General features: G+C 53.0%; 1 pseudogene; it reads left to right on the top strand.

Moving 5' to 3' along the window:
* Nucleotides 1-532: 532 nt before the first annotated feature.
* On the top strand, nucleotides 533-15,470 carry LOC136992974 (olfactory receptor 14A16-like; annotated as a pseudogene).
* Nucleotides 15,471-22,308: the final 6,838 nt, after the last annotated feature.

Here is a 22,308-nt window from a genome sequence, read left to right as displayed (position 1 = left end):
GAATCCCCTCCCCTCCAATCCCACTTCGCTTTGAGTGTTGGAGCTCTGTAGAGGCAAGTGACCAGCCCACAGTGACAGCTGGCTATCACCCTCGCAGGAGAGGGGTGTGAGATCACACCATGACTGTGGCCAGGAGAGGTGAGCTCTCCTAATGGACATGGGACCCATGGTCTCACCTGGCCTGTATTCGTCTGAGCCTGACTCTGTGCCCCTCAGCTCCCTCAGTGTCAGTGCCAAAAGAGACACTGCAAAGGGAAACTGCTCATTGCACTGGGGGCATCCGAGGGAGCAGACACTAGCAGGCTCTGAGGTTCCCCCATGTCTGCTGATGAAGGGGGAAGCCTGGCTTCCTGCTTCAACACGGCCTCTGGGTCAGATTCAAATGAGTAATTCCTGAAGAGACTTGACATGAACCTGAAATATATTTTAATGACAAAAGAGAAAAACATACAGAAATAAATGCACAGCACACAGCCTTGATGCCAGATACCCTGAGGAGTGGCTGCACAATGCACAGTTATTGACGCTGACAATGTACCCATTGAACGAGTTTCTTCAGCGCATCTTTGAGCTCCTTGTTCCTCATGCTGTAGATGAGGGGGTTCATTGCTGGAGGTACCACTGCATACAGAACAGCCACCACCAGATCCAGAGCTGGGGAGGAGAGGGAGGCGGGCCTCAGGTAGCCAAAGATGACAGTGGTGAGAAACAGGGAGACAACGGCCAGGTGAGGGATGCACGTGGAAAAGGCTTTGTGTCGTCCCTGCTCAGAGGGCATCCTCAGCACAGCAGTGAAGATCTGCACATAGGACAGCACAATGAAAATGAAGCACCCAAAGAATAAACAGGCACTAACCACAGTAAGCCAAACTTCCCTGAGGTAGGAGTCTGAGCAGGAGAGCTTGAGGATCTGGGGAACTTCACAGAAGAACTGCTCCACAACATTGCCTTGGCAGAGTGGTATGGAAAATGTGTTAGCAGTGTGCAGGGCAGCATACAGAAAACCACTGGTCCAGGCAGCTGCTGCCATTTTGACACAAGCTCTGCTGCCCATGATTGTACCGTAGCGCAGGGGTTTGCAGATAGCAACATAACGGTCATAGGCCATGACAGTGAGGAGATAATACTCTGCTGAGCATAAAAAAAAAGAAGAAAAAGACCTGGGCAGCACATCCCAAGTAGGAAATGGCCTTCATACTCCAGAGGGAATTGGCCATGGATTTGGGGACAGTGAGGGAGATGGTGCCAAGGTCAAGGAGGGAGAGGTTGAGGAGGAAGAAGTACATGGGGGTGTGGAGGCGGTGGTCGCAGGCTACGGCTGTGATGATGAGGCCGTTGCCCAGGAGGGCAGCCAGCTAGACGCCCAGGCAGAGCAAGAAGTGCAAGAGCTGCAGCTCCCGTGTGTCTACGAATGTCAGGAGCAGGAATTCGTTGAGGGAGCTGCCGTTAGACATTTGCTCCTTTGAGGCACAAGGTGTCTGTCTAAGGAAGAAGAGATATTGACAAGTTAGGGCAGACATCTCTGAGCAAAGCTTTCTCATAACCTCCCCCAAACACACACACATTTCCTCTCTCCATCTCAGCAGCACCATCATTGAGCTCCATGGCTTGAGCTCCGGATTGTGTTGGCTGAGTTTGCCATGAGGAACAGAGGCCTCTGCCTGTGGGCTCCAGAGGAGTCAGCCCTGACCTACAGCACTGTGGACATGGGAACAGAGGAGACTAAAATGTTATATTCCCAGTTCCAGTCAAATTTCATCCATTCATAATGTTGAAGGCATTTTCAGCATCTTCACTCCCACTTCTAAATAATGTGGGGTCATTAAGAGTTTTAAGGCTTCTTTTGTTTCCTTTAGCTGACTCTGTCACACCTGAGGAGCATTCCTGCAGGTAGAAATTCTCTGCATTGCTGCTGCACTCAGAGTGAGCAGCTGTGATTCTGGAGAGGCAAAAGGATTCACTCTGGCTTGAGTGCAGAGGGAGCAGAGCTGGCCTGTCCATCTGCCCTGTTCCCAGCTGCCCTGCACTCACACCTCGGAGGTGGAGGACAGTTGCACTTATGTTACCCCAAAAAGAAACGACACTGTGGAGAGCAGAGGACTGCACTTGCAAAGTGCCCATCAGCACTCTTTCTGAGGGGATGTGAGGCAGGTCTCAGCCCTCCCCTTCTAGCCAGCAACACATCAGGCTCCTTCCAGCTGCCCACATCCACCCTCCCAGCAGCATGTTCCAGAGTGGCCACAGTATCTAGGTGGTTTTGCCTGGGGCACCTAGATAACATGTAGCTGCAATGGGAGAGCTGTGTCCTTGTGGAGGGCAGCTTGCAGCCCAGCCAGACACTCCAGGGAAATGGCGGAATGTCTTAAGGATGCGGTGTCCTGAAGGGAGAGCTGTCTCATTCCCAGCCCCCTACACTGCATTGCCTTAGACATTGCATAGACACAGGTCTAACCTGACACACAGGTTAGAGGGGCACTTGGGCACCTCACTGTCAAGGACACGTCTGCATGACAGGACCCACAAGGTCAGTGTCTGAACTGCATCAGAAAGCCCCCTGCCCAGAGAGTCCAAGGGGAAGCACAAGGGCAGCATGGACAGGTGGGAAACATGCAGCAATACCATGATATTTGTGGTGAGGGAGGCAGGGCCAGGGAGGGACAGAGGGGCACTCACGAGTGTCTCCTCTCCTGCATGTCCGGCTGCCAAGGAAATGACTCCTGCCCTGGAGCCCCCATTCTTGAGAGCAGAGGGCTGTGCTGGCTGAGGGAGGAGATGAGACGTTGGAGTTGACAGTTTCCTCTCCCACTTGGAGCATGACTCTGCTGCCTGGAGCCGTCCCTGTGGGGACCTGTTTCTCTGTCCCCACGTCTCTCCCCTCTCAGTGCTCACACACCCCATTCTACCTGCTGTGAGCTCAGCTCCGCCCTGCAGAAACCTCCTGGGGGCAGGATGTTGCCCAGGGCACCTTTGTGTTTGCAGGTGCTACAGAGCAGGTGAGAGAAACCTTGCTGAGGCTGGAAAGGTGATGCTGGTTCTGTCCTTAGGCGGAGGGGTGCATGAAGGCATTTGCTGAGTCCCTCCCAGAACTGCTCCTCTCAGTGTCACTGTCTCAGTCCCCTGTCTAAACCTGACAGATCCAATCCCATCTCACCCTGCCCAAAGAGAATCAAAGTGAAAGCACAGACTCATGACAGCTCCTTCCCTTTCATGTATCTCCTGCCTTGTGCACCTATGTGCTTTACCTGACATCAAGAAGAGAAGATCGAGCATGGGATGAATCACAAACTCCTTCAGGGTGGAAGGGACCTCAGGGAGTCTCCAGCCCAATCTCCTTGCTCCCAGCAGGGTCATCTCTGGGGTCAGAGCAGGTTGCTCTGGGCTTCATCCAGCATGGTCTTGGCAGCCTCCAAAGGAGGAGACTGTACAGCGCTGTCTGGGCAGCAAGTTCCAATGTTTCCTCACAGAACAAGTGCTCCAGCTCCCTCACTGCTGTGAGGGCCCTCGGCCAGACTTTCTCCCGGTTATCAACCTCTGTCTTCTTCTGGGAACCCAAACCTGGATGCAGGGTTCTAGATGGTGTCTAATGAATACTGACTAGAAGGCGATCACCATTTCCCTCGACCTCTATGCTGTGCTCCTGCTCATACAGCCCACGATGTTTCTGGCCTTCTTTGCTGCCAGGGAACACTGGTGGCTCATGTTTTGCCTCCTGTCCCCCAGCACCCTCACGTCCTTTTCCACAGAGCTGTTCCCCAGGCCCTCACGCCCCAGCCTGTAACACAGTGGGATGGTGGTTTATAGCAGGTGCAAGACCTGGCATTTTTCTTTGTTGAATTCCATGAGGTTGCTGACAGCCCATTCCTCCTGCCTGTCTAGCTCCCTCTGAACAGCAGCCCTCATCTACAGGCATGATGAGTGTTGTCTCGTCCATGTCACTGATACAGATGATAAAGAGGACAAGTTCCTGGAGAGATCCTGCGGTGCTCCACTTTTCCCTGGCCTCCAGGAAGAGTGCTACCCATTCACCACTGCCACCACTTCTGATCATCCAAGCAGCTTTTTACCCATCCGGTTGTCTGCTCTTCTAGACTGAAATGTTCTAACGTGCATGCAAGAATATTGTGGGAGACAGTGTCAAATACCTCGCTAAAGTCTAGGGAAAGGACATTTGCTCTTCTCCAACCACAAATACAATTATTTATTCATAGCAGGCAATCAGGTTGGCGAGGCAGAATTTACCCTGGGTAAATGCATGCTAACTGTTCCCAGGCACCTGCTTCTCCTTCATGTGCCCAGAAATGTGATCTGAGAGGGTTCGCTGCATGACTCACTCCTCACCAAAGTGAGGCTGAACTGCCTGCAGCTCCCCAGGTTGCCCTTGTGGCCTTCTTGGAAGATGGATGTAACAATTGCCTTTCTGCAGTCATTGGGACTTCACCCCATCTCCACAACCTTTCAAAGATGATAGCGAGTGGCCCTGCAGGGACAGCAGTCAGCTCTCACAGTATCCCTGGCTGCAGCCCATCCAACCCCCTTGACTTGTATCATCTGAGTTCTCACAAGTAATCCCTCACAAACCTCGTCCACTGGTGGCTGCTCTTCTCCTCTGGAGTCCTGACTCAAGGCACAACAGCCCAGAAGACCTTGCTCATGGAAACGGAAGCTAGTAAGGGGTTGAGTTGCTCAGACCTATCTGCAGCTGCTGCTACAAGGTTCCCTGTCCCATTTAGCAGTGAGGCCACATTTTCCTTTCTATTCGTTCATTCTTATGGAAGCAGTAGCAACTCATCTTCATGCCCTTGACATCCCCTGCAAGTGTCAGTGCCAGGGGAGCTTTTCCTTCCCTAACACCAAGCCTATGACCCTGGACAATATTTCTAAATGCCTCCTTTGCCTCTCTCTTCTTCCCCCTTCTCTACGCTGCCCTATCGCCCTGGAGCTAAGGTGCGAGGTCCCTGTTTAGCCAAGTGGGTCCCCTGAGATATCTGCTAGTTTTACTGAGTATCAGGTTGGTCCATCCTTGGGCTTTACATGTGCTGTCCTTAAAGACCTGCTGGCTTTCCTGAGCTCCTGGGCCCTTGACAGCTGCCTCCCATGGGTTCTCCCACCAGTCCCCTGAAGAGGCCAAAATCTGCTCTTCTCAAGTCCAGGGTCTGTATTCTGCTCCTGCCCTTCCTCACTCTCCTCAGGATCTGGAAATCCACATTTTCATGGTCACAGTAGAGAAGGGTGACGCTTACTATCCCATCCCTGATCAGTTCCTCCTTGTTTGAAATTTTCAGATACAAGAAAGCATCACGCTTCTTATCCCATCTGGCAGTGTAAAGAAATTGTCCCAAGAGCAAGAAAAGGAGCAGCATGGACAGGAGGGGAAACAAGGAGCAACACCATGATCCTGGTTCCGAAGGAGACAAGGAGGAAGAGACAGAGGGGGACTTAGGAAAGCCTTCAGCTTACCCAGTTGGGCATGCTGCCTCACAGACAACGACATTGCAGGGCAATCACTCTCAGCCCCCTTGTCAGGCAGCATGAAATGGGCCTGTGGCAGGAGAGATGCCCCTCTCCTCTGGCAGAGGTCTGGATGCAGAGGAGGTGGCTCATGCCCTGGACTCCATGTACTGACAGCCCATTCCTCCTGCCTGTCCAGGGCCCTCTGAATAGCAGCCCTCAAGCATATGGCTGGGGTCCCCTGCAGTTTTTTTGTCCTCAGCAAGCATAGTGAGTATTGCCTCTTCCATGTCACTAATCAAGTCATCTGGTTGTCCACCCATCTAGGTGGTACATTTCTGAATTGTATTCCACAAGGATATTGTGGGAGACAGTGTCAAACACCTTGCTCAAATCACATTGAAAGACATTTTCTGCTCTCCAGCCACAAATAGAGCTATGCGATCCTAGAAGCCAGTCAGGCTGGTGAGGCACAATTTACCCTGGGTAAATCCGTGCTGACTCTACCCTATCACCTTCTTCTCCCTCATGTGCCCAGAAATGAGTGGACTCACTCCATGACACACTCCTCAACCAGTTGAGGCTGAATGGCCTGTCGTTCCCTGGGTTGCCCTCTGGGCCTTTCTTGAAGATGGATGTAACATTTGCCTTTCTGCAGTTAGTGGGACCTCACCCCATCTCCACGACCTTTCAAGGATGACAGAGCGTGGCCTTGCTATGACAGCAGCCAGCTCTCTCAATGTCCTTTGGTGCAGCCGTTCCAATCCCACTGACTTGTAGGGGGTGGAGTTCTTGCAAGTCATCCCTCACTCAGCCCTCATGCACTGTTGGTTGCTTTTCTCACCTGGAGCCCTGACTCTAGGCACAACAGCCTGGGAGACCTCGCTGGAGAAGACAGAAGCCAAAAAGGCACTGAGCTCCCAGCATTCAGCAAAGGGCCAACATTTTCCTTTCTATTCTTTACCATAGCTGAAGCAGTACCAGCCCTTCTTCATGCCTTTGATGTCCCCTGCCAGTGTGTACCCTCTGAGAGCTTTGGCTTCCCTAACACCATCCCTACTTTACTGCACAATATATTTGAATTCCTCCTTTGCTGCATATCCCTCCTTCCGCTTTGTCTTTGGTGTCATATTGCCCTGGAGTTGAGCTGTGAGTTCCTGTTTTAGCCTGGTTTCCCCTTCTCATGCTGTTTCCCACTATCAAGAAGAGATCCAAGATCTTTTCAAGCACTCAGAGGCTACTACTGTACTGCCCTTTGCCTCCATTTCACCAGGCTGAAGAAGCCCAGGTCCCTCAGCCTCTCCTTCAGGCCCCCAACCCCATCTTGGAAGACTCCTCTGGACCCTCTCCAGTTGCTCCCCATTCCTCCAGCACTGGGCAGCCCACACTGGGACACACTATTTCAGATGTGGTCACACCAGGGCTGAGTTGAGGAAGATGATAATTCCACTTGTCTGGGTGGCCACACGCTTCCTGAAGCAGCCTCGTATGAAGCTGGCCTCATTTGCAGTGAGCGTGCACCACTGGCTCATACGGCATCCCTCGTAACGTCCAGGCCCTTCTCCTCAGGGTCACTCCTCTGACGGTCAGGTGCCAGCCTCTCCTGATGCATGGGCTGTCCTGTCCCCCGATGCAGGACCTGCCACTGCTCCTTGTACAACACCATGAGGCTTCTGTTGGCCAAATCCCCAAGTTTCTCAGGGCCCCTCTCGACTAAAGTTCCCTTGTGTCAGCTGTAAATGAGTGTGTGCAGATGGCTCATCCTGTCTTGCAGTGCCTCTGACAGGATAACAGCAGGAGGAACTGCAGGACACTACGGGTAATAAAAGGAGGTAGTCCTTTAAAGGGACTGCTGGCAAAGGTAGGCATCACCATGGCAAGCATCTCAGAAAAGCCAAGTGAATGTACAAAGAAAGCAAATCCAGGGTCAAAGAGGAAAGGGTAAAGAGGGGTTGGCTGACTTCATGGGAGAGTATCAGGTTGGTAAAAGAAAACAACTTGGAAGGTGGAAAAGAGGGAAAAATGCAATAAAAAGTGAAGAAGAATAAAAAAAAAGAGGCTATTTGGGGGTACCTGCCAAGCAACCCTGAATTTGAACTACTCTGGAGCAGGAAAAGAAACATGCAGTTGATCTGGTCATAGTTTTCTGAGATCTGCTTCCACAATCACAGGCAAGCTGAATGTTTTCCCAAGATCAAGAGAAGACTCGAGGTGGAAGGAAATGCAGAATCATTCCATCTGGAAGGGATCTCAGGATGTCTCTGGCCCAACCTCCTTGCCACAGCAGGGTCAGCTATCAGGTCCGATCAGTTTGCTCAGGGCTTTACTCATTTCGGACTTGAAAACCTCTGAGGATGGAGATGGCACAGTCTCGCTGGGCAACCTGGCCCCCGTGCTTGACTCTCTGGATGGGTCAGAAGTTTCTCCTTACACCCAGCCTGACATCTCGTTTCAGCTCATGCACATCAGCCTTCACCCTCGCATCATGCACAACAGTGAAGAGCCTGCCTCCATCTCCTTGATGACATCCTGGTGGGTACGGGGAGGCTGTTATTAGGTGTTCCCAAAGCCTTCTCTTCTCCAGGCTGAACAAACGCAGCTCCCTCACCTCCCAGAGGGACAAAGTCAACATTACCTGTGTGTGCCTAGGAGGTTTAAGGCTCTTTCAGTCCTTCTGTGTTTTGTTGGATCAGCAAAGGACCGCATGGATGTTAGAGTGCAATCACCCTCATGCCATGACTTTCTGCATTTGTCACACTCATTTGGCATCATGTTGTAATGTACAGGTGTTGTAGGCTGTAGAGGGGGTTCACTCTGGACAAGCAGTCACTCATAATGAACCCTTGAACTGAAAACCTTTCAGGCCCAAGGGGCAACCTCACACCACTAGGAGGGGCTGGCTCTGGGGAGGCCATGTTAGGTGCTAACCCACGTGCAGAAAAGGATTTGCTGCCTGCAAGAATTGCAGTGGCTATCGCCAGAGAGGACAAAAATCACCAAATCATTGAGGCTGGAAGGGACCTTGGGAGGAAGCGAGTCCAACATCCTGCTCACTTAGGAATTAACACTGAGTTCACACCAAGTTCCTCAGGGCTTTGTCCAGCTGCGTCCTGCAAGCCTCCAAGAAGAGAGAGTCCACAACCCCTCTGGACGCCACTTCAAATGCTTCAGGATCCTCATCGATTTTTCTCCCTTATATACAATTTTAACTGCACTTGTGTCAGCTTTTAACTCTTTCCTCTCATTCTCTCACCATGAATGCCTGTAAAAACCTGGTTCATTCTCAGTGGCATCCTTGAGTTGGGAAGCTGCTATGAGTTCCCCCAGAAACCTTCCCTTCTCTGTGCTGAATAAACCCATTCCCTCAGCCTCTCCTCACAGGGCAAGTGCTTCAGCCCCCAACCACCTTGGGGGCCTGCCACTGAGCTCACTCCATGTGATCAACAGTGTTCTTCTACAGGGAACCCCAAGTGGACACAGTCTCTGGATGGGCTCTAATGAGTGGTGAGTAGAGGGAGATAATCACTTCCCTCCATCTCCTGGCTGTGCTGCTGTTCATGCAGCCCAAGATGCTGTTGCCTGCTTTGCTTCCAGGGCACGCTGCTGGCTGATGTTCAGCTCCCTGCCCACAAAGACTCCCCAGCCCATATTATTGCAGGGTGTTGGTCTACCCCAGGTGCAGGACCTGCATTTGTCCTTGTTGAATTTCACGAAGTTGGTGACAGATTGTTCCTCCCGTCTGCTGAGGTCCCTCTGAATGGCAGCCCTCAAACATGTGACTCTTCCTCCTGATGAGGTGTCATCTACAAACGTGATGAGAGTTGCATCCTCCAGGTCACTGGTGAACCTGTCAGACAAGATAGGTCCGAGTAGAGACCCCTGCATGCTCCACCTTTACCTGGCTTCCTGGTAAAGCATGACCCATTCAAAAAACCCTCTGAACTCCATCATCCAAACAGCTTTTTATCCACCCGCGTGTCTACCCATCTTAACATGATGCCTTATTGTATTCAAGAATATTCATGGAGACAGTGTTCAACACCTTCCTAAAAGCATCATAAAAAAACATCCAGTACTTTCTGCTGCTCCACAACCACAGGTCTTTTATCACAGAAGGCACTCAGGTTGTGCAGGAATGATTTACCTTCAGTGAATCCATGCTGACTGTTCCCAGGCACATTCTTCATGTGCCCAGAAATATGATCTGAGAGCATTTGCTGCATGACACACTCCTCACCAAAGTGAGGCTGAAGGGCCTGCAGCTCCCCAGGTTGTCCTTGTGGCCTTTCTTGAAGATGGGCACAACACATTCCTTTTTCTGGTCATTGGGACCTCCCCTGATCTACACAACCTTTCAAAAGGTGATAGAGACTGGCCTTGTTATGATGTTGGCCAGCCCTCTCAGTGTCTTCACGTGCAGCCCATCGCATCCCAGAGACTTGCATGGGCTGAGTACTTACAAGCAATCCCTCACTCAACCCTCATCCCCTGCTGGCTGTTTTTCTCTTCTGGAGCCCTGACTCGAGGCACAACAGCTCAGGAGACCTTGCTGGTGAAGACTGAAACCAAGAAGGCACTGAGTTCCTCAGACCTATCTGCATCTGCTATTACTAGAGCCCCTGCCCCATTCAGCAGTGAGACCAGGTGTTCTTTGCTTATTCATTCTGTGTTAGCAGAGTAGTAGCAGCTCTTCTTCATGCCCTTGACATCTTCCGCAAGTGTCTACCCTCAGGGAGCTTGGGTTTCACCATCCCTACTTTGGTGGACAACAGCATCCTGTTGAACCAAGCCAATCTCCCAAGATGTCTCCCAGTTCTAATGGGTATCGCTATGGACCATCCTTGTGCTTCGTGGCTGCTGTCCTTAAAGACCTGCTGGTTTTCCTAAGCTCCATTTCCCCTCAGAGCTGCCTCCAATGGGATCCCCCACCAGTGCCCTGGAGAGGACAAAGTTTCCTCCTCTGAAGGCCGGAGTCTGTACACTACTATTGTCCTTCCTCACTGCCCTCACGATCTGGGACTCCACTATTCCATAGTCACTGCAGACAAGGTTTCCACAGATTATCACATCCCTGATCTGTGCTTCCTTGTGTGAGTACCAGATCCAGGTGAGCATCACCCTTACTGGCCCATCAAGGAGCTGTGCTTAGAAGCTGTCTCTGACACCCTCCAGGAATCTCCTGGACTTCTTGAACCCTGCCATATGCCCTTCCAATGAATATCAGGGAGATTGAAGTCCCCCCAGAAGAACCAGGGCCTGTAACCACTGACTTGCTCAGGTTGCTTAAAGGAGACTGCATCCACCTCCGCACCCTCATCGGGTGGTCTGTAACCCCCATCACAACGTCACCTTTACTCTGATGCTCATGCACAAGCTCTCACCCAAACCCTTGTCCATCCCATGCAAGAGCTCCATACATCTGAGCTGTCCCTTCACACCAAGGGCATCCCCCCTGCTCATCTTCCCTAACGGTCTTGCCTGCAGAGCTTGTACTCTGCCATCACAGCCCTCCAGTCATGCTAGTGGTCCCACTGCATCTCAGTTATTCCAACCATGTTTCAGTCCTGTGACAGCTTGTGCGTCTCCATCTGCTCCTCTCTGTGCCTCTTAGGCTGCATGCACTTGTGTATATTTGGGCTGCAGAGCCTCAGCTGTGGCACAGAGTGCAGACCGGTCATGGTGAAACATGTTACCAAGGGCCAAGGACACTGTGTGTGCAATGGCCCCACTTTAGAGCAGAGACACACTGGCCTAGATAGCAGGTGGCAATGTAACGGTGAAAGGAGGTTCCCACTGAGAGAGCAAAGCCTGCGGTGCCCAAGGCCAGGGAGAAACAGAGCTGGGCTGTGGAGAAGTGGCAGGAGAGAAGATTGCTGCCTGAGCTGATTTGCAGCACCTTGGAGCCTGTGACAGAGGTGAAGTGATCTCCAGGCAGAACAAGGTGCCACTGAAGAAGTCCCTGGCACTGGGCAGCATGTGATCCAGGCACCCTGAGGTCATCATTAGCCCAGTCCCTGTTCATATCACCTCGTGGTGAGAAGAGGTTCAGGAGGAGGAAAGGTAGAAGGTTTTAAGGGTGCAGAGACCAGAGCAGAGACCTTGGTGGGAGGTGCCTCTCCCATTTGTGAAGCAGTCTTGCCTGTAGATCAACAGGACTTGGCCTAAAGGCAGTGGTGGGATCCAGTTCTCTGGACACTGGTAGGAAAACTGAATTGCCCTGGGGTACTTGTCCAGCACCCACTCCAAAGGGGCATGGTTTTCCTAGAGGTCCCGTGGTGTATCTGCTAGAGACATGTGGATGGGCTGGACACCCCCAGGCATCAGACATGGCCCTGCAGGCCTGTTTCTGTGTCGCTGAGTCAAGTGTCTGCACTGGATGACATCGACTGTTTGCAATGTCGGGATCTGCATGTGTCTCAGCTTCCTAGTGAGTGGAGCTCTGGTAGCAGTGGGCATCTAGTATCATTGCAGGTGGCCAAGGCAATTCCCTACCTGACCCCACCTCATGCTCTAGAAGGATGTGTGTCTCTCAGATTCTCCATCAGAGCAAGCAGACCTTGGCACATGTTCTCCAGCACCTCTGTGTCTCCCAACGTCACCAGGTGTTTGTGTGTGAGCAACTGACTCCCACCCTTGAACTCCATTGATTATAACAGGAGCATGGACCAAGATCTCGCATGCAGACATCCGTGCTGTGCTCACTTCTGCCTGGGCAAGGGGAATCCCACCCCCTTTGTGTTTTTTTATGGAGCTCGCGAGAACAATCTAAATCCCATACCAGCCCAGGGCCTTCTAAACCAGACTGAGAAGCCCAAACTGACTCCTCTGAATCAACACCTGAACCATGTGTCAATGAGCTCCCTTCTTGTCCCCACCTAGGTGTCCTGCCTAGTTAAGAGGTGGGAATAGGAACTTTCAGAGTGGGACAGTTCCAGCTATCATAGATAGCCATCCTCTGATGAAATAAATTGCAGTGCTGGAATCAGTCTCCCTCCACTCTTTAGCAAAGGACAATAGCTGATTATTTTAGTCTACCTCAGTGAACATTTCCCAGGAAGATGGAGCAGAAGACCTGCATGGTCATGCACAGACCAAGATCTCGCATGCAGACATCCATGCTGTTCTCACTTCTGCCTGGGACAGGGGAATCCCACCTCCTCTGTGTTTTTTGTGGAGCTCATAGGAAGGATCTGAATGCTATGCCAGCCCAGGGCCTTCTAAAGCAGCCTGAGAAGCCTAAATTGACTCATCTGAATCAACACCTGAACAATGGGAAAAGGAGCTCTAGTCTTCTGCGCATCTAGGGGTCCTAGATAAGAGACGGGAGTAGGGGTTTCCAGAGTGGGACATTTCCACTTTTCATAGACAACCATCCTCTGATGAGACAAATTGCAAGGCTGGAATCAGTCTTCTTTCAGTGCTTAGACAGGGACCATCAGTGATTATTTTAGTCTACTTCAGTGAACATTTCCCAGGAGGAGGGAGCAGAAGGGACAGAAAAAATCATGCCTTCAGCTGGGCCTTTGGTCCTGAGTGGGGCCAGGCTCCAGGGATGGAGGGAGCTCATGGCAACCAGGCAGCACTGCTGAGACACAGCGCTGTCAGGAGCAGCTCCTCTGCAAAGAGCAGCAGGGCTCCAGGCACTGCCTGCAGTTTCTGCCAGAAGAAGAGACAAGACAGGGAGAAGTAAAAGGCAGCACGCAGCGTAAGGAGAGAGGAGAGCTCCTTGTGGGAGAAATCTTCACAGCCCCTGACACAGTAAGTCTCTGGCTGCAGGACAATGCTACTGCAGTTCCTGGCAATGTCTTGAAACCCATCCAGTCACACGATGGATTTTTAAGGATCGCTCTATCGGTTTCACCTTTACAGAGTAGGAGGAGATGCTTCAGAGCAGGGATTCCCAGTCACAGTGTCACAGGGACAGGGCATGCTGCTACCTTCTCCCAGGGACGCTGCAGGGGGTGAAGCCTGGGTGTGCTCACAGATCTGTCCAGGACTGCAATTCAGAGCAGTGTCCCTGTGCCCCAGGGTGCTGTGTGCCCAGAGCAGTGACTGCTGCCCACAACGGTCAGCCCTCAGCCTGCCTGGGGACCTTCCCACAGGGAGAAGCTCTGGGTGGGAGGAGAGACCTGCGGCAGGGCAGCTTGAGCCTCCTGTCAAGAGGATGCTATGTGGGTCAGGGCTGCCCACAGCTCCAGCTCACTCCCAGGATATTTCTAGAGGGGACTTTCCAAAAGGAATGTCAAGGCAGGGGATACATGAAAGGGAGGGAGCTGTCATGAGTCTGTGCTTTCAGTTATTTTCTGTTGGGGTGGGGTAAAATGGGAATAGATCTGTCAGGTTTAGACAGGAGATGGAGGCTCCAAAACAGTGACAGTGAGAGAGGAGCAGCTCTGGGAAGGACTCAGCAAATGCCTCCATCCACCCCTCAGCCTAGGGACAGAACCAGCATCACCTTTCCAGCCTCACCAAGGTTTCTCTCCCCTGCTCCGTAGCACCTGCAAACACAGAGGTGCCCTGGGCAGTGTCCTGCCCCCGGGAGGTTTCTGCAGGGCAGTGCTGAGCTCACAGCGGGTGGGATGGGGTGTGTGAGCACTGAGAGAGGAGAGACGTGGGGACAGAGAAACAGGTCCCCACAGGGACGGCTCCAGGCAGCAGAGTCATGCTCAAAGTGTGAGAGGAAACTCCAACACCAACGCCTTCTCTCCCAGACAGCACAGCCCTCTGCTCTCAAGGTTGGGGGGTCCACGGCAGGAGTCGTTTCCTCGCCTGAAAATCCCTTCAACACTATGAGTGGGTTAAATCTCACTGGAACTGCCAGTAATTTAAAATTTTAGTCCCCCCTGTTCCCATCTACATAGTGCTGTAGGTCAGGGCTGACTCCTCTGCAGCCCATGGGCGGATGCCCCTGCTCCGCATGGCAAAATCAGCCAGCACAAATCGGAGCTCAAGCCACGGAGATCAATGGTGGTGCCGCTGAGATGGGGATAGGTAATGTGCGTGTGCTTGGTGTGTGTGTGGGGGGGGGAGGGTGTTATGAGAAAGCTTTGCTCAGAGAAGCCTGTTGTCAACTTGTCAATGTCTTTTCTTCCTCGAACAGTCTCCCTGTGTCGCAAAGGAGCAAATGTCCAACAGCAGCTCCCTCAGTGAGTTCCTCCTCCTGGCATTTGCAGACACGCGGGAGCTGCAGCTCTTGCACTTCTCACTCTTCCTGGGCATCTACCTGGCTGCCCTCCTGGGCAACAGCCTCATCATCACAGCCATAGCCTGCAACCACCGCCTCCACACCCCCATGTACTTCTTCCTCCTCAACCTCTCTGTTCTGGACCTTGGCTCCATCTCCACCACTGTCCCCAAATCCATGGCCAATTCCCTGTGGGACACCAGGGCCATTTCCTACTCAGGATGTGCTGCCCAGGTCTTTTTCTTCTTTTTTTTTATTTGCATCAGAGTATTATCTCCTCACAGTCATGGCCTATGATCGCTACATTGCCATTTGTAAACCCCTGCACTACGGGACCCTCATGGGCAGCAGAGCTTGTGTCAGAATGGCAGCAGCTGCCTGGACCAGTGGTTTTCTCTACGCTGTGCTGCACACTGCTAACACATTTTCCATACCACTCTGCCAAGGCAATGTTGTGGAGCAGTTCTTCTGTGAAGTTCCGCAGATCCTCAAGCTCTCCTGCTCAGACGCCTACCTCAGGGAAGTTGGGCTTCTGGTGGTTAGTCTTTGTTTAGCCTTTGGGTGTTTCGTTTTCATTGTGCTGTCCTACGTGCAGATCTTCACTGCTGTGCTGAGGATCCCCTCTGAGCAGGGACGACACAAAGCCTTTTCCATGTGCCTCCCACACCTGGCAGTGGTCTCCCTGTTTGTGAGCACTGTCATGTTTGCCTACCTGAAGCCCCCCTCCCTCTCCTCCCCAGCTCTGGATCTGGCGCTGGCTGTTCTGTACTCAGTGTTGCCTCCAACTCTGAACCCCCTCATCTACAGCATGAGGAACAAGGAGCTCAAGGATGCCCTGAGGAAAGTGATCCAATGGGTACAATGTCAGCACCAATAACTGTCCATTGTGCATCCATTCCTCAGGGTATCTGGAATCAAGGCTGTGTGCTGTGCGTTTCTTTCTTTCTTACTTTTCTTTTTTGCATCCATGTCAAAAAAACAATTAACAACAAAAAATCCAGTTCGTGTCACGTCTCATCAGGAATCTCTCATTTGAATCTGACCCAAAGTCCATGTTGAAGCAGGAAGCCAGGCTTCCCCTTTCATCAGCAGAGATGGGGAACCTCAGAGCCCCACTAGTCTGAGCTCCTATGGATGTCCTGAGTGCAATGCAAAGAGTTTCCCTTTGCAGGGTCCCTTTCGGCATTGTCTCTTTCAACACCAAGGGAGCTCAGGGGCACAGAGTCAGGCTCACATGAGCACAGGCAGGGGGAGGCCATGGGTCCCGTGTCCATTAGGAGAGCTCAGCTCCCCTGGCCACAGTCAGGGTGTGATCCCACACCCCTCTTCTGTGAGGGTGGCAGCCGGCTGTCACCATGGGCTGGTCACTTGCCTCTGCAGAGCTCCACCACCCAAAGCGAAGTGGGAGTGGAGGGGAGGAGATACTGGACAAAGCCTGTGGGAACAGACCTTCTGCTTCTCAGGACCATTCCCCCACTTCCACAGCAGGCATTTCCTGTGCAGCCTTTGTGTGGGGGCTGCAGCTTTCTTGGAGACGTGTCCACCAACAGCAGCAGGACTTTCTCTTTTCAGGGCCTTTCCAAATCTGCCCTTTCTTCAGAAGATGGAGTCAAAAATACACCCAAATAAATTGCACCACAAAAGGGCCTGCTGCTCTGCTTGTGAACTCCATGGGATGCGGGGAACAAGCTCAGACTCTACATGTGGTCTGATAGGGACTGAGGGCTGGATCCAGGATTCATCTCTTGGTGACCAGTGCCAGTGGAGATGGGGAACGGTCTCTGAATTTTCTGCCTGGGGCTGTCCCACAGGTGACAGTGCTGATGAGAGATGCCCATCCTTCAGGAGGGGAATCTGAGCCCCAGGAAAGTTCAGGGGATCTCCAGGGACAGCGTGTGGTGGGGGTGGGCAGTGAGTGGAGCCTCACAAAGTGAGGGACGGTCCATGGTGAAGTAACCAGAAGGTAAAGCACTAAATCCAGGTACGCATGGGGAAAGGAGGACTCTGAAGTCCCCAGAGAGGCATTGGGGACCCAGGAGGTGCAGGGAAGGGGCACGGGAGAGTGATTCCTGCACCCTCAGTGAAACACCACAGGCTGGAGCTGGTGCACGCCCAAACACATCTCCTGCCATTGCAAATGCCCTGCGGTCACTCTGAGCACTGTCCATGAGCACAGAGATGTACCAGCAGTATCAGTGGTGTTGATCCCTGTCCAGATGGGTCTGCTTCCTGCCGTGACCAGCATGGCCAGGGCTGAGGCAGTAGTCACCCCACGGCCTCATGACCCCACAACCTAATCGCTCTGTAGAGCAGCACCACCAGCCCAGGGCCCTGCAGGGAGCACAGGGCAGGGGTGCAGGAATGGCCAGGCCAGCATGGACACACTGACCTGGGGAAAGGCTCTCTGGGGAGCAGGGATGTCCCAGGAGAGAAGCAGGGCAGCGCTCAGAGATAGGAAATGAGAACGAGAAGCAGGTTTCCCTGTGCACCAGCTGGGGGCAGGCAGCTCTGTCCCCAAGGCAGCAGGAGCTGCCGGAGGGGCTGCAGGGCCAGGGCTCTCATGCTGTGCTGGGCAGCAGGGTGGGCATGGAGGGGCTGCAGGCAGACAGGGAGGGGGATGTGCTGGGCACAAGAGCAGAGGGGACAGAGAGTGACCGGCCTCATTGCAGGGCCTCTTGCCCCTGCTGGGGGCCTTGGGCCGTGCCTGAGTTACACTGTGGACATGGCTGTGCCTGGCCCGGCACCTCTCGGGTCCTGACCTGTCCCTGTCCCCATCCTGCTGAGCTGACTCCCCATCTCTACCTTGGAATAAAGTCAAGAAAGCCTTGGCAAGGGAAGCTGGCATCCAGGGAGATCCCAAAGAAGGCTGTAAATGCAAAAGGTGACCCTGTATCCATAGCAGCAACTCTTGCCTGACAGGCAATTTAAAGGTGTCAGGAGAGCTTCGGATTTGGACCCTCTACCCAGGGAACACTGCATGCAGAGTCTTAGCTGCATGAAGAAGCGAAAGCAGTCACTTGGGGTCTGATTTGATGATACCCAGTTATGACAATGGGTCTTTCTATGTCACAGCTTGACTGTTTATGAACCATTTGTGACTGGGTTCCTGCTACAAAGAGGATGTTGTTGGGAGCAGCAAGAGCGCGGCTGCTCCACGTGGGAAGCGGAGCCAGGAGCTGAGGGTGCCGGCAAGGCAGGCAGGGCAGGGACCCACCAATGAGACGTGCCGTCCCACAGTGCCCGGACGAGAAGAGCAGAGCAGATTTGGGGATGGTAACTGGGGTCAGGCACAGTTCAGCGATGGCCAGACGACTGGAGGTCTCCAACCAGCCCTGCTTTGTGTGGGAGCTTGGACTGGAGACCTCCAGAGGTCACTTCCACCAAAACTCCTCTGTGATTCCATGAATTCTTGATCCTCAACCTCTGCTCCAGCATGGCTGGCATGGGGATGAGAGCACCTAAGGCAGAGCAGAATGAGCCCAGCTGGGAGAGCATCAGGGGGAAGATCCAAAGGTTCTTGGCTCAGCCCTGGCCTTTGGAAAACTCCCTCATGCACCCTGAGAGGCTCCATCTGCCTCTTCCACCCTGCCCTGCGCTCCCTTCCTGTCGGCCAAAGCAGAGTCCAGTATCGCCTGGGGACTCTCTTCCCCAAGGGGAGCAGAGAGAGGGCCTTCACCAGCCCCACACTGCCTTTTCCACCCCTGGCCTTTGCAATTGTGTGTGCCTGGGTCTGCCCACTTGCCTTCACCACAGTCACAGCTGCACAGGAAGCCCATGAAGATCCTGGAGCTCCTACCTGGCATGCACCCCGCACCTCGAGCCTGGCCAGCCACAAAGGCCTCACCTGTCCAGTGCCCCAGCCATGCAGCCAAGGGCAGGGGTCTTTGCCCCAATTTCCCTGGCCTTCCTGTGCTCTGGGCACCATTCGTGCACAGTTACTGCTTGCTGGCATTTTTCCTCTCCTGGGCCCTTTCCAGCCCAGCCCAGACCCTCCCTGGCTCTCCCCACCTCTCCTGCCCTCTTCCCAACCCACCCAGTAGAGCAGCCCTGGCTGGGGGTGGCCCCTCAGCAGTGTCTTCCATAGGGGGCTGCAGAACTCTGGGCACTCAGACCACAGCCCCAGACCCTCCGCAGGACAGCACTGGAGTCCTGGCCCCAGGGTCCTCAGGCAGATCCTGCTGCCCCAGTGACAGAGACACCTGCCCCGAGCTGGTGCTGGTTTCTCTTTGTATTCCTCCCCTATACACACATGCACACCTACTCTTCTCTTGCATGTCCTTGCTCCCTGGAGAACCTTTCCTCAGGTCAGTGTGTCCATGTGGGCCTGGCCAGCCATTCCTGCGCCCCTCCCCTGTGCTCCCCGCAGGGCTCTGGGCTGGTAGTGCTGCTCTGCAGCGTGAGAAGGCTGTGGGACCATGGAGTGACTCCGCACTGGCTGTGCTGGTTGGCACTGGAAGCAGAGTCAGCCAGAGGGGGATTTCTGTTGCTGAGCCCCTTTCCATTCTCCCCGACCTGTTGGGTGTATGGCCAAGGAAGGTGCTTGGATGGACAATGGAGCATCACGAGTGGCATGACAGGCATTTGGGTGCTGCACTAGATCCAGCCTGTGGTGTTTAAAGACAATGTCATGAATCACTCTCCAGTTTGACCTCCCCTTGCCTGCTGGGTCCTAACAGCCTCTCCTGGCACTGCCGAGCCCTCATTAGCCTGTGGATTCCTCAGGTTAGCCCTTTTCCTTTTGGGGACTCCACCTTGAGTGGTCTCTCATCTTGTGAGGTCCCACTCAGGTTCACAAGCTATCCTGGGACATCCCCTGAGCTCTCATGGCAGTCCAGTTTCCTCTCAGTCCTGTTGCATCTGGGAGGCAGTCCCAATCAGACAAGTCAGAGACCTTGGCTTTCTGCTTGGGCACTTGCCACCAAGAAGCACGCTCTCCGTCTAGGTCCTGGTCCCTAACAGATCCCACTGGGACTCTGAGCTCATACCCCCAAATCTGTGGGGAACCCCAGAAAAGCAAGAGGCCCTTGTAGGGTGCAATTCCTTGGACATATTCTTGACACCAGCTTTGGAAGAGGAGTCCAGCCTCCCGGCATTGCACTGAGGAGAGCACCTTTCAGTACAGTGGTGCTCACAGGGAGGTCAGCTCTGATGCAGCTGGTTCGCATTGCCTGGTCCTGCCCATAGTCACAGCAATATGACTGTAGACACAGCAGTGCTGTCACCAAGGTACAAGAGACCTAAGGGCCGACACAAGTACAAAGGCGCAACAGGACAGTGCAGGAGTGAAAAGAGAACAGCTCTGAATAGACCAAGCCCTGCTGCGGTCAACAGATGTGGCTCAAGGAAACCAGCAGCCCCGACTTGAAGGTTGCGGAGGGGAACTGCCTGCCGAGGTGGTGAGGGACAGCCCTGAGGGCCACAGGGGCTGCTCCTCTGTGCCCTGCCTGGACTCTTCACCCCTCAACCACTTCTGCATGCCTGGTGCTGCTCTCTGCGTTCAAGAGAAGTTAACAGGGGTGTGAGCTGATTTTCTGCTTGTTCCTTTCTTTTGTCGGATTATGCAGTGAACCACATTTCCCATGAACATGAGATACTTGCATCAGAAAAAAACAGGCACATGCTTAAGAAGAAGTAGGATAAATAATTAATAAACATTTGGGAACAAATATATCACAGGTATAACAAATAATAAAAAAGGAAGAAACATATGAACAAAAGATAAACTTGGCTTTTCCTGAGATAGCTTGAAAGTCATAGAGGGAGATGCTGAAATATTGTGTATTCAAATAGTTTCCTCAGTGCATCTTTGAGCTCCTTGTTCCTCATGCTGTAGATGAGGGGGTTCACTGCTGGAGGCACCACTGAGTACAGAACAGCCACCACCAGATTCAGAGCTGGGGAGGAGATGGAGGGGGGCTTCAGGTGGGCAAAAAATGAGGTACTGATGTACAGGGAGACCACGGCCAGGTGAGGCAGGCACATGGAAAAGGCTTTGTGCCTGCCCTGCTCAGAGGGGATCCTCAGCACAGCAGTGAAGATCTGCACGTAGGACAGCACAATGAAAACGAAACACCCAAAGGCTAAACAGACACTAACCACAATAAGCCCGACTTCCGTGAGGTAGGAGTCTGAGCAGGAGAGCTTGAGGATCTGGGGAATCTCACAAAAGAACTGGTCCACTGTGTTGCCTTGGCAGAGTGGTATTGAAAACATGTTAGCAGTGTGTATGAGAGCATGGAGAAAACCACTCACCCAGGCAGCTGCTGCCATTCTGACACAGGCTCTGTTGCCCATGAGGGTCCCATAGTGCAGGGGTTTGCAGATGGCAACAAAGCGGTCATAGGCCATGACTGTGAGAAGAGAATACTCTCCTCCTAACAAGAAGACAACCACGAAGACTTGAGCAGCGCATCCTGAGTAGGAAATGGCCCTGGTGTCCATCAGGGAATTGGCCATGGATTTGGGGACAGTGGTGGAGACAGTGCCAAGGTCAAGGAGGGAGAGGTTGAGGAGGAAGAAGTACATGGGGGTGTGGAGGCGGTGGTCGCAGGCTACGGCTGTGATGATGAGGCCATTGCCCAGGAGGGCAGCCAGGTAGATGCCCAGGAAGAGTGAGAAGTGCAAGAGCTGCAGCTCCCGCATGTCTGCGAATGCCAGGAGGAGGAACTCCTTGAGGGAGCTGCTGTTGGACATCTTGCTATCTCCAGGCATGGGGGACTGTGCAAAGAAGAACAGACATTGAGAAGTTAGAAGTTTCAAGCAAAGAAACCCCCAAATTTTGAAGTTCTCATAGAACCCCCCACACTGCCTCTCTCTTTACTGAGAGGATATTTGTGCCGCTCCCGTGCTTGGGCTCTGCTTTGCCCTGGCTGAGTGTGCTGTGAGGAACAGGGACCTCTGCTCATGCGCTCCACAGGAGTCAGTCCTGCTGTCAAGCAGTGGGCACAGGGGAATGGGGGTGACTAGCTCTGACATTCACAATTTCTGTCAGGTGAAATCCACTCATCATGTAGAAGGGCTTTTCAGCGTCTTCACTCTGAATTCTAAAGAATGAGGTTTGAGGAACAGAGTTTCAGGGATTATATAGGAATTTTATTTTAATTTAGATGTCCGTGACACCCCTGGGGAGTGTTCCTCAAAGGTAGAAATCCTTGGCATTTCTATGGTGAGTCCTGAGAGGAAAGCATCCACTGTCCCTTGTTGCAGAGTGAGGACAGCTAGTCTGTCTATTACACTCACTCCCAGCTGTCCTGTGCTTGTAAATCTTTGGGCTGGAGGATGATCACACTCATACGTTGCCCTAGAAAGAAAGCAGCCCCTGCTGAGAGCAGACAAGTCCAGTTTCAAAGTGCACAGCTCCAAACTTCTCACCCTTTCTCCGGGCACCTGAGGGAGCTCTGCACACTCCCCTTCTAGCCAAGGACACACAGGGCTCTTTGCAGATGCCCACATACAGCCTCCCACCACCATCTCCATACTCTCACCATCTCTGCACCTTCCTCATGGGGCTCTCAGATATCACAGTGATGCTATGAGACACCTGTGCCTTTCAAGAGGACAGCACGCAGTCTGCCAGGAGACTGGAAGGAAACGGTCAAAGGACTCTTAGGATTGGAGATGGGCTCTCCTTAAGGGAGAATCAGCTCATTTCCCAGCTCCACAGACTGCATTTTCTG

The sequence above is a fragment of the Apteryx mantelli genome, chromosome 11 (assembly GCF_036417845.1).
Source record: "Apteryx mantelli isolate bAptMan1 chromosome 11, bAptMan1.hap1, whole genome shotgun sequence".
NCBI classification, from domain to species: domain Eukaryota; kingdom Metazoa; phylum Chordata; class Aves; order Apterygiformes; family Apterygidae; genus Apteryx; species Apteryx mantelli.
Note: the sequence above shows the minus strand (reverse complement) of the source record. Positions and strands in the feature narration are given on the sequence as shown.